Genomic DNA, 6,647 nt, shown 5'->3' on the forward strand with positions numbered 1-6,647 from the left:
GAAATTGACAGCTGGTGAATGATTCCTAAACGCAGCCCAGTGGTATTTTGGTAAGAGCCAATAATGTTTCACCTATTGTCAAACAAATCTACCTGGAAAAAATACCAAACAATGAGGATTTTAAACTGATCAAAGCAATCGTCACTGTTATTTTCTTTGTCTACTGCAACCGATATATAGGTCTCCTTTCCCTACTTAAGTGTCTATTATTTAGTGTTCTATTAGTAATGAATGGCTGAGTTAGATATTATGTTTAATAATTCATTGGATGTTTAGAGAAATCCTTTACATTAAATTTATAAACAAGAGCACCAGAAAAAGAGGATTGCAATTTATCAGTGAGTTGGGTAAAGTTTCAGAAGAGAAGATTCTGAAGCTAGGAGAAGGAAGAACAATAGTTTTTGAGGCAGGTATGAGAAGAGGATGAGTAGGCCCTGGATTTGTTTTCCAGACACAAATTGTGAATTTTGCAAGACAAGTAGAAAAATAAATGACAATATAAACAGGAGGAGGAAAAGGAGGTGATATAGAAGATAAAACACAAGAAGGAAGAAGATGAAGATGATGCCAGGAAGGTGAAGACATTGAAAGATATTCTGTTGAATATCTTTGAAGGTATCTTTGAATATCTATTGAAGACATTGAAACTAAGTACCAGGTACTGAGTAATAGGACTGAAAAAGATGAGCGTGGTCTATAACCTAACAGGAAAGAGAATTGTCATTAGACTTTTTAGCACCTTGTATTAGAAGAAAATCAAGTAGTGATGTATTTAAGATACTCAGTGAAAGAAAATGTGAACCAAGGATACATATTAACTGACTAACTTCTATATTAAAATTTCTTAAAGTGTTATGCCCACACAAGGACTTAGGGAATATTGTTCTTCTAGATTATTCATTAATAAACAGCTAGAGAATAAACTTCAGATAATCAAATGCTAAAGATACATCAACATAAAGATTATTGGTGAGTATTTAATTATACATATTTTCTTAGAGAACTCAGGTAGATGAGGGTTATAGGTAACAGTTTAATATGGCAATCTATACTGACAATGTAGATACAGTTCAACAGGTGGGGGAAATAAGGAGAGCAGGTATAAATCTCTTTGAAAACTCTTTTTAGTAGTCATATAAGTGATTGTGTTATAATTGTTGTCCTCAGAATATTTTGTGTGTAAAACTGGATAAAACAAATGATTATGGCTTCCCCATTGCCTTTGAGAATCAATATTCCCTGTAGTACAAAATTACGACTGAAAATATCTGAATGCACTCTCGAGGGATTTAAAATTTTTTTCTCTCTCTGGGAAGGGCATTGAAATAATGTCCATCTCAGTAGCAATGAGTATCCCTAACACCTAGATTGTGATGTTGAAATATCACTTCCCCCTAAAACAAAACAGGGCCACTCAAAAGACAAAAACAAAAACAAAAACAAAAACCCAACTCATTTTCGGTCTCTGGCAGGTAATGCATAAGATGACTTCCTATACTAGTTAGGAAGGAAGATACCAGCAAATACAAGGGTGCATTAATAGCATCTGAGAGCCAACTTGCAAAGACGCTCGGTGGCTAGTAAGTGTGATAACTGAGATGGAGAAAAACATATCAAACAATTTTAAATACATGAAGCAGAGGGACACAGATACACACATACAGCTAGCTACTAATCATCTTTGTACAACACGGGATTAACGAAGTACACACTCAAATATTTGTTTAATATTTTATATATGAAATGATCACTGGGTAAATGTTATAGGTGAGGCAAAATTTCTCTTTGTAGAAGTATTACAACAAATAAATAAAGAAATAAAGATATAATTTGGTTATATGGTTATTAATGTTTATAATAAGTCATGAATGGTAAAATCTAGGCACCAAGCACTGATGGCTGCTGACATCACAAAAAGAGAGGTAGCCAGGGGTATGTGCTTTCTGATAACAATTCCAAACTACCAGGAAGGACTCTTTCTGAAATATCTAATCCTAATCTAATCTGATTATGCCTCTAAATCCAATCACCAATGCACAAAAAATAGAGAAAGAAGAGGAATATGCTAAATTAAATCAGGGTGAAAAAAAACTGGAAAAAATAAGTTACTTTCTTTAACAAATAAATTAAAAGGGAGGAAATGGAGATGGAATGAAATAATTGCAAAAGGCTGTAAAAACATGCCCACACCCTATTCCACCCTCTAATAAAATAGAAAATAAGAAGGAAAAGCAAAACCATATACTTTAGGGGTTATACTTGGATAATGAGACTATAGAAAAGTTAAGAAATAAAAACGTTCAGAAATAAAAAAATGAAAAGAGTGTTTATTCTTTAGAGGAAGGATACTGTGATCCAGGACATGTGGAGGGCTTCTGCGGTGGTAGGAAAGGTTCATTTCTTGGCATTGAGGGTGATTAGAAAGTTGTTCAATTTACAACAAGCATAAGGCTGTACATTTGCAATATTTTGATCTGATATATCTCCTTGGGCAAGAACAACAAAAGAAAAATAAACAAATGGGACTATATCAAACTAAAAAGGTTTTCCACAGCAGAGGAAACCATTCATAAATCAAAAGAAAAAGTTACTGTATAGTAGAAGATATTTACCAATGATACATCTGGTGAGAGGTAGGTTAGTATTCAGCATTTATAGTGAAGACATACAACTCGACACCAAAAAAAAAGGAAAGAAAAGAAAGAAAAAAGAAAAGGAAAAAAAAAACCCACAGTCTGATTAAAAAATGGGCAGAGTACCTGAATAGACGTTTCTCCAAAGAGGACACATTGATGGCCAATACACTATGAAAAGATGTTCAATATGATTGATCCTTAGAGAAATGTGAATTAAAACCACAATGAGATATTACCTAACATCTGTTAGAATAACCCATTGGTTATTGATGATAACCATCTGTTATCATCAATAAATAATCAAACAGCCAGTGTTGGTGAGGATGTGGAGGAAAGGGAATCCTCATGCACTTTTTTGATGGGAATGCAGATTCCTACAGCCACTATAGGAAAGAATACAGAGATTTCACAAAAAAATTAAACATGAAAATACTTTATGACCAAGTAATTCCACTTCTGGGTATATATCTGAAGAAACCCCAAACACTCATATGAAAGAATATATGCATACATACATACATACGCACACACTTATCTGTGTTCATTGCAGCATTATTTACAATTCCCAAGAAATGGAAGCAATCCAATGCCCATAATAGATGAGTGGATAAAAGGTCAGTGGTACATGTACACCATGGACCATAAAAAGAATGAAATTTTACCATTTGTGACAGCATGGATGGACTCAGAGGATATTGTGCCAAGTTAAATGTCATTCAGAGAAAGAGAAAGATCATATGATTTCATTTGTATGTAGAATCTAAAGAACAAAGCACACAAAATTGAAACAGACTCATAGATACAGAGAATAGACTGCAAGTTGCCAGAGGGGAGTGGGGGTGGGGGGACAAGGTGAGAGGGTGAAGTGATTGCGAAGCACAACGTGTTAGTTACAAAACAGTCCTGGGGATGTAAAGTTCAACATAGGAAACATGGTAATAACTATATGTGGTGCCAGATGGGTACTAGATGTATCAGGGTGATCACTTCATACTTATATGAATGTCTAATCACGAGGTTGCACACCAGGAACTAATATAATATTGTATGCCAACTGAAATTAAAAAAATAAAAAAACTTATTTAAAAAAGCTAAGTGGGTTTACCAGTGACATATCAGATTTGCAAGGGCGAGGATTGCTTAAAATCAAAAGGATGGAAAAGATGCCCCAGGCAAGTGGTAACAACAAAAAACAGGCAGGAAAGGTTTCCCAGCAAAAGAGCGTGACTGGAGGGGCAGAGGAACCCGTTGTAGAAGTGAAACATTCAGTTCACTAGGTGGGCATCTCAGATCCGTACTGAAAATCATTCCTTCAAAATGTGTATCACAACACATTCTAGTACTACACGAGAAACTGGCAAATCCACCTTCATAATGAGAGGATTTAATAGAAATCTCACATGATTTGTAGATTAATTAGACAAGAAATCACTAACCATGTAGAATATGTTTTTGAAAAAATTAATAAGCTTGATATAATGGACATATACAGAATATTACATTCAATAAGTGGAAGTAATACATTTGTTCAAGGACATTTATTTCTTATGGGAATTGACCATGTATTCTGTGACTTTTAACATAATTCAAAGTCAGTATTACACAGACTGCTCTCTCTGCCTCCAATGTAGTTAAATATTAGCCATAAAAAGATAATTTAGAAAACACTCATATGTTTTGAAGCTAAAAACACTTCTAAATGGCTTAAGAAGAAAAATCACAATAAAAGTAGAAAATATTTAGAAATTTAGAATAAACTGTCAAAAAAGAAAAACATTTATGAAAAAGTTAGAAATTCAAAGACATATATCACCTTTATTCTATAGCTGAAATGAATTTTTGGATATACTCTATTCAACAGAAAAATAAATCATAATTAATAACTTCAAAATGAACAAATTATGTTCAACAGTAACTATTATTAATAGCTAATAACAACAAAATTGATTTATGCTTAAATAATTATAATGATTCATTTTTTGCTATGATTACCTGTGTGCCATTTTATCATCATAAATTTGGGGAAAAAGTAATAATTGAATTAGAAATACAATGCAATGCCTCTTTAGATAGGAAATTACTAGTATATCACCTTTTTTTCTGAATTCCCAGAGAATTATACTCCACTTTTTGCTTACTTGAAGAGGGCTTCTTCAGGAAATGATGCCCACAGCACTGAGAGAAAAACCTTCGAATTGTGGCCTGGAGACTGACACTGACATCACATGAGCCAGCTCCTTCAAGTAAATGGCTACTTATGACCTTTTTCTATAGGAGCGGGATGAAACTGTCTGTCTGTCTGTCTGTATGTATGTATTTTTATTTCCTCACCCAAGGACATTTTTTTCATTGCTTTTAGAGAGAGAGGAAAGGGGAGGTAGGGGTGGAGAGAGAAAGAGAGAGAGAAAGGAGATGTCTGAGAAACATCAGTTGCTGCTCAGAAGCTCACCAATAGAGAATCAAATCCACACCCCAGGTGTGTGCCCCAGCTGGAAAATGGACCCACAACCTTTTGGTGTAAGGGGCACTCCAACCAACTGAGCCACACTGGCCAGAGCAAGCTGTTTTTTTAATTGTTGTTGTTTTGTGTTTTGTTTTCATTTTTATCAGCTCAAGCACAGTATTATTTTCTTAAGTTCAATTTATACACTTGCTTTCTACATGCCCCAAATGGTAGGAAGATATATATGGAGTGCAAGGAGCACATCAGGAAAAGAACCCCTGAGTTTTAATGAAAAAACTTTGATTCAAACCCTAGCTCTTAATGACATAAATTACATTATTCAGAAGATAGGTGACAGGAGGTCTTTAACCTCTTTAAGTCTGTTATCTGGCATCCACTATAACACAAGAGAATGTATTTTAAAAGTTTAACACTAGACACAAGTTACACATTGTCATTATTTTTAAAAGTGGGGTATATCATTTGTATTTCAAACCCTAAACATCAGATACCTAATCTTTTGCCAGGTAAGAGAGTAAAGGGACAACTGGGACACAGATTGGTGTCCCTTCAGAGAACGGCCAACATGAAGGCAGACGGGCAGCAGGGACAGCAGGAGCCCAGCATGGAGGGACAGAACAGAAAGAAAGCAGCTGCTTTTTTCCAGCAGGAGCTCCGATCAGCTTGAAGCCCATATGTGAAGAATATCCACCCTTCATTGAATACAAATTTCCTTTTGGAGGCATCATCAGCACCCAGTCTATAGACTACCTGCATTAACTTCTAGACACTAAATGTGTGAAAATGTGCACAAAGAAAAAAATCTACTGGCGGCCATGACTGAAATTGGCTCAAGACTCTGAGGGACATGAAAGTGAGCCATTAGGAGATGAGAGAAAAAGTATGAGGTCGATGCAAACTGTGAGGTCTGCCTTAGGGGAGAGAGGGAGAGAGGAGAAGGGAAAGAGGAAGGAAAGAAGAAAGAGAGAAGGGGGGTGGAGAGAAGGAATAATCAAGGCATAATCTGTCCTCCAGGAAAATATGTCTTCTGGAGAACATATACAAATTTATTCAGATTTTAAAGTCATCTGTCATTTAAGTTTCACAATATAATTAGCTACATTGTTGCAAGAAAACACTCGTGTATATTCTCCTACTTATTTGGTTAAGTATAGCAAGTTTGTTTCAGTCTCTTACCTGAAGCATTTATCTTCCAGAAATGAAACGTAATCTCATTTCTTTTCAAGAGTGAAATATGCTCATACAAGCTGAAACACTTCTCTCTCAAGGTAACATTATGCTTTCCCTGGAAGCTTTTATTCCTGTTCTGCAGGTTTGGCACGTTTAGGAATCTATTTTTCATCAAACATTGGAGGGTTGCATGGAAAAAAAGGCGTTTACCTACTGTGTAAAGGATTCAAAACAAACATTTAACAGGGAAATAGCTTCAACGTGTGAATGAGTATTTGTGCCAAGAGATACTGAACAGTAATATGCAAAAAATAAATATCTCTGAAGTACTTTTGATGACGTAACATGCATTTGATTGTGGGAGTGGATCAGGATGG

General features: G+C 35.2%; 1 protein-coding gene across 2 annotated transcripts in view; it reads right to left on the bottom strand.

Annotated features, from left to right (window-relative positions):
• The window catches only part of PIK3C2G (phosphatidylinositol-4-phosphate 3-kinase catalytic subunit type 2 gamma), a 268,609-nt gene extending 262,195 nt beyond the window's left edge, over positions 1 to 6,414 (bottom strand). Inside the window, exons 1-2 of one of the 2 annotated variants that reach the window (XM_037033810.1) lie at positions 6,277 to 6,414; positions 5,415 to 5,476 (exon numbers count right to left, since the gene is read on the bottom strand). The gene's annotated coding sequence lies outside the window, so the exon portion shown is untranslated. The remainder of the gene's footprint in view (positions 1 to 5,414; positions 5,477 to 6,276) is intronic. The other variant, XM_037033809.1, reaches the window with a different exon arrangement.
• Between the last annotated feature and the right edge of the window lie 233 nt (positions 6,415 to 6,647).

The sequence above is a fragment of the Sturnira hondurensis genome, unplaced genomic scaffold (genome assembly GCF_014824575.4).
Source record: "Sturnira hondurensis isolate 20B ecotype Veracruz unplaced genomic scaffold, ASM1482457v3 Scaffold0021795, whole genome shotgun sequence".
Lineage (NCBI taxonomy): Eukaryota > Metazoa > Chordata > Mammalia > Chiroptera > Phyllostomidae > Sturnira > Sturnira hondurensis.